The sequence below is a fragment of the Ananas comosus genome, unplaced genomic scaffold, assembly GCF_001540865.1.
Source record: "Ananas comosus cultivar F153 unplaced genomic scaffold, ASM154086v1, whole genome shotgun sequence".
NCBI lineage: Eukaryota > Viridiplantae > Streptophyta > Magnoliopsida > Poales > Bromeliaceae > Ananas > Ananas comosus.
Window position 1 is genome coordinate 22,759 of NW_017890951.1, and position 6,288 is coordinate 29,046.

Consider the following 6,288-nt stretch of genomic DNA (forward strand, 5'->3'; position numbering starts at 1 on the left):
AAGGTAAAGTTAGTTGCATGTTTATGATATACATATCTATCTGTTTATTGGACTAACTTGTATTTGCCTCCCTTGGACCTGTTGGTCGAGCTCCTCCCTTGGGTGGCCGTACCCACTGGGAACCATGGAGTTGGTTCTCACCCCACGTTGTTTTGGGGTTTTACAGGTTCGCACGTGAGCGGCGCGGCGGCGCGAGGCAAGGGCGTAGCTCCATAGATAGCGCCCTACCCCCAGAGACCAGAGCTAGCAGTACCCCGTCGACGTAGCTTAGGGGTATAGAAAATGAAAGCAAGCAAATGTATTTTTACCTTGTAATATCTATGATGTAATAACTTAATTGCATTTGGAGGTTGAATGTAATGTAAAATGAATCTAATGTGAATGCTTGTAATATCATAGGATGTGTTTATGTTGATTGATACCTTCCTGATGCAATTCTGTTTGCTGAGTACTGTTCCTGGTTGGAACCTTTGTATTGTACTTGTTGCGACGCCTAGGACGTACAGGGGAAACTCTGTCCATTCGGCGGTCTGTCGGCGTGCCCGAACTGGGCCAAATTGGGAGCGGTCTCGGGGCGTGACAGCACCGGTGGAGGCACGGGATCGCGACAAAGGGGTCGCGTAGCTAGATTGCAGGGACTTACATTTTGCTTAGGTGGTTTTTTTTCTTTTGTTGTTGTTGAGAGAGAGAGAGGTTTTGTATCCATGTATAGAGACCACCTATGTTTTACTCTTAGCACTATTACTTGGGATTTGTTATTGTTTCTTTTCCCCTTTGTGGTTTACTCTTAGTGGATGTTAGTTCTTTTACTTATTTCCTATCATAGAATCTAGATGCTGTATGCTCTGATAGTGCCCGAACTAGATCAAAATTTCATGTTTCGATGAAGAAGAAAGATAAATTAGCTCTCACGGGTTGACTCAATGCACACCGATAATAAGTTCTGAATCAATTCTTGTCCACCTGTATCAAATTGATGATGCGCCCCAAGGAGAGATCCTTCTTCTCTCCAAGTGACGATGTCTATACCTCAAATTCAAACTACTTAATCATTGATGAGATAATTAAGTGAGACACAAAGAAACTCAAACAAAGTGACTACTTTAGCCGCACAAAAAAGATCCCAACAAAAGCAACCTGAAATTCAGCTATATAAGCATAAATTTCATCATTTGTATACGCAAAAAGAAAAATATGCTTAATGAGATCAAATAATTTTTCCAAACTCAAAACAAAAAAAAAAATCCTAAACGCCCTGGAGTCGCCCAAATTGGCGACGTAGAGCGTGTCGTCGGCGATAGCCCCGACGACGCAACACGACCCGACCAACGCGATCTGCAGCCGCGACAGCCACGACCGCTTCACCAGGTGCAGGAACTCCTTCTCCGTCGCATCGAATGCCTTCTTGATCACGTACGCAGACAATCCCCTCTACTCCGACGCGAGCCCTAATTTTACGACGTAGAGCAAACACCAAAATTGTTAGACAAGCAATCTAGGGGAGGGCGAGGGCGAGAGAGTTCGGGGTTGATTACGGTCGAGGTAGGGGAAGAGACGGCTGCTGATGAAGCGGGAGGCCTCGAGGCTGCCATGGCTGTCGAAGAAGAGTCTGCGAGCTGAAGAGAAAAGAGGAAGAAGAGAGAAAAAATAAAAAATAATAAAATATAAAAATAAAAAATAATTTTTTCCTACAGAAAACATCAAAAATTATATAAGAAGGAATAAAATAAGAAAATTGCACTATTAAAATAAAGTTACACTGTTGTAAAAAATTGCACTGTTACAATGAAGTTACAATGTTTTAAAAAAATTTTACACTATTTTAAGTGAAAGTTGCACTCTTTGATACAGAAATTATACTCTTTAGGATAAGAGTTATACTCTTTAGGCCAAATATGCACTCTTTGGGTGAATTTTACACTACTTCCTGTTCTCTTCTTCTTCCTCCTTCTCCTTCCTCTTATCCTCATTTGCATCCTCCTCGGCCACTAGTCGGCTCCTCGACCATGCCGTCGCGTGATTCAAAGGTTGTCCTTCATCTTGGAGAAGCCTTAGTGGGTGACGGCGACAATGGCGGCCATGAGGAAGAAGTGGTTCCAGAGGAGCGCGGAGCCCTTGGGGACGTGGGAGATGGTTGTGGCGGCGAACTGGTCGGCGACGGGGCCAGATGCGGCGGAGAGGTTGAGGAGGAGCGCAGCGTTCTGGCGGGCTCGGGGATGAGCGCCCTGCGCGGGAGCCGCACCCTCCTCCCTCCCACCGTGATCCTGCGTAGCCCCACGTAGTGGTACGCGGGGAAGGGAGAGAGGTTAGGGAGGAACGGAAAAAAGTTGAGGCTTTCATCACCGTCGCCGCCGTCAAGGATGAGGGATCCACTGACGGCGGCGTCGTCATCGAAGCGGCGGGAGTGGAAGCAGTAGGAGAAGCGGTCGAGCCGTAGCTGCGTTGGGAAGGATAGGGCGCCGCAGCAGAAGGCGGTGAAGCCGGTGGGGGGTGGAGAGGAGGCAGTAGGAGCATCCGATGATGAATCCGGGGACGGATCGTGTAATATACCAAAAATTCGGAAAATAAATATCGAACTTTAGTCAAATTGACCAAAGTGTGAGGATGGTACACTTCGGAAAGTTCGAAGGTGTTAACATGATCAAAAGTTCATTATGGGAGGTCTTCGAGAGCTTAAAAGTCAAAAATCTGCATTTTGCAGATTTTTAGCTCTCGGGGACCGGTCTTTGAAGGAGAGACCAGTCCCCGAATGCGTGAGAAATGAGAAAGCTGAAAAATCTGCTAAGTCCCAGAAAACCAGCTCTCGGGAACCGGTCCCTGCGGGGAGAGACCGGTCCCTCGGGAGAGACCGGTTGCATCACGGGAAGCCTTGGCTGCCCGCGAGGAGAGCTCTCTGGGACCGGTCCCACGTCGAGGAGACCGGTCCCCGAGCACGAAAAATGCCCAGTCTGGGCTGTTCAATGAGATCAAAGTTGAGGGACCCAAATGCAATTATACATCATATGGGGTTATGTAAATGGGCAAATGAGATGTTTCTCTCATTTCTCACCCTCTCACACCCTCTGATATCTCTCTCTTTCTCTCTCTAGAAGACAAAAAAGAGAAGAAAGAAAAGAAAGAAGAAAGGAAAGAAAGAGAAGAGAAGAAGAAGGAGAAGGAGTAGAAGGTGAAGAAGAAGCTAAGAAGTAGAGCTACTTCCTCTTCTTCCTCTTTGGAGTAACATAGGAGCAAGCTTAGAGGTAAGCTTGAACCCTATTCATGGTAGAACCCAAACTAGGGATTTGATTAACCTAGGAATGGTTTTAATGGAGTCTCTAGAGTGGATTGAAGCTTCTTTTGCTTCCGAAGGAGATCAAACTCTAGGTTTGATATATGCTATGAAGCTAGGGCACCCAAATTTGGGGCTTTTGCTCGGGAGGGTTTCAAAGTGAAATTAACCCTCTAGAAACCTAATTGGGGACCAAACGAACACGTTGGTGCGCTCGGTTTAACGTTATGAAAAGACTATGCGAAGTTATGAGCAAAATGGCCTAATATGGCTTCGTTTTGCCGCAGGTAGCGAACTATGCAGCTAAAAATTTTGAGAAATTCACCGTAGCACCTAAGTAAGCCTACAAGGTGGGTGGTGCTATCCAAACTTGTTGGAATTTCCTCTATGCCTAATATGTCATTCAACTGAGCATATATTTATATTGTTGCATGCATTATAGGGTAGATGTGATGTTATATATGTGAATGTTGCATGATGTGATACACGTGCTATTCGAAATGTTTGAGAACCTATTCAACCCTATATGTATGCATGAGATATAATGTGAGCGCCCAATGAGATGAAAGAACAAAGTGACACAATAAAACATAGATCAAGTGGCATCCGACAATGTAAAGTAATGTGACACTAGAGTTAGTGTGTCGCATCAAGGAGAAATGTGACGCAAAGAACAATGATAATGATTAGAGACAAGTAAAGAAAATGAAAGTGGCATAAAGAACGAGTAAAGTTAAAGAACAATGATTGCTAGAGTTAGCAAAATAAAGTGATGTAAAGAACACTAGAGTTAGTGTAAAGACAATGATTGTACTATATATCCTTAGAGTTAAGGATCGATCATACTTGTTATGAGTTCCGTGCTCGAGGGCAGTAGCTCCCCCTCGAGCGATGCGCTCCGGAGTTTTGCATCACGGGTTGGAGTCAACCCAAGGACGGTCTTAGCGGGAGGCAGCTGAGGGCCCGCGATGATGGACTTAATGTGGGCAAGTTAATATGGCAAAACCCCTGGGTTAGCCGTGTGATTAAAGAACAAAGAACAAAGATTAAAAAATAAAGAGTAACGAACAAAGAACTTGCATACTTGCATGATTTACGTTGAGCATATTTCTTGCTTTGTTGTTCAGGCATATTAGCATCATGATTATAGTTTGGTTACTATTCTGCTTATCCTTTCTATTATGCCTGAGTTAGTCCTAGTGGGAAAGTCGGTGAGATTGGGGCCGAACCCACTGGGAACTTCGTTGTAGTTCTCACCCCACTATTTCCATAGAGCCGAGACCGAGCGAGCCGGCGAGCGACCGCGGTAAAGGTATCGCGCCATAGACAGTGACTACCCGAGTCGGGTTTGCATTTTGTTAGTAGCCTACCATGTATCTTCTTTTGTATTTGAAGATGTTTATGTATAAAGCAAATGAGAGAAAAGAATGTAAAGCTTCATTTTGAGTAAATGTGATGTAAAAAGAAATGATGAAAAGACTATGTAAGAAATTGTGAATGAAAATGTTGGTGGCAATGTATGTGATCCAAAATGAATCATAGTACTTGTGTAGTTGTTCAGTTTCCTATCTTTCACTCATGGCTATTGCTTACCCTGCTGTAAGCCATTTTTGTATGTTTTCGCTAGTGCTTTTCTCTACTTGAAAATGTACAGGTGATGAGCCTTGGGCGGATAGGGGAAACTCTGTCCGTTCGGCGTCTGTTTGACGTGCTCGGGCCGGCCCAAATTGGTATCGGTCCCGGGGCGTGATAGATATAGTGGTATCAGAGCCTAAAGTGAAAGAATAGGAATGGACCTAGAGACCCTTAGGATTGGAAGACCTTAAGGATCTAGGAAACGTGAGTGACGTGGAATCAAGGTTAGCGAAAGCATGTGATTGGGTCGAGTTGGGATGTCTCTAATGTGATTAGAGGCTAAGTTTAAATTAACGTACGTTCTCTATTCCTCGTGTTGTGTCGGGCGGCCGACGACATAATGCTTGGGGCGAGAATGAACGCGTATGTTTGCTTTCGCCAGATTGGGTATTGATAAGTAATGTTGGTCGTGTAGCTAATGTGAGTTGCTTCATTTCAGGAAGCAATGGCTCGTGGTGGACCTTGAACGAGGTCAATGCCAGAGGAGCCAAATGCGGCGCCCGAGCAATCCGGAGCAAATGGCGACGGTGAGCTTCGGGACCAGATGGCCGTGCTTATCGGCGTGGTACGGCAACAAGCGGAGTCTGTTCAACGCCAAAGGGAGCAGATTCAGCAGCTCTAGGAAGCCTTGGAGCGTCAGCAAGCAGCGGCGGCCCAGGCGGGTGTCGAGCATGTCGCATCCCCTGCGGTAGTGCCGAGCGTAGATGAGGGAGCAGCGGCAGCAGCGGCTGCGCCTGTCATGATGGTGCCGGCCGGATCAGGGACATCAAATTCCGGTGGTGCGGCAGTTAAGGCGGAGCGAGAGCGTGCGTTAGCGGCTCTCATACAGTTTAAGAAGTTCGACCCACCTACCTTCGAAGGTGGTATGGTGGAGCCCGCGGTAGTAGAGTCGTGGATCGACTCGATGGAGACGCTCTTCGAGGATCTCAATACCTCGGAGAAGGACAAGGTGTACCTGTAACACACTAGACCTTTGCAAAATGCGAGGTTCGACTGTTTGATCTGTGTGTCGAGCTTTTTCAGACTTTCTGGAAGGTCGTAGACAGTATTCCGACCTTTGGCTCGCATCCCGAGAATTGTGGTTTTAAGCTGGTACCAAAAGCCCAAAAAGATTGGACCTTGGTCAGCTCTCGGGTAGCCTGCAGCAGAGCTTGTACCGGAACAAGACTGGTCTTGTACCGGTACAAGGTTGATGGTTGTACCGGTGCAGCCATCGGGCTTGTACCGGTACTGTCACGCCCCGAGCCCGCCTCTTTGGTCGGATTCGGGCACGCCAACAGACTGCCGAACGGACAGGGTTTTCCCTGCACGCGGACAGAGTCTCCCCTGTACGTTCAAGGCGTCGCAATCAATACAATTACAAGAGGTTCCAAACAGGAACAATT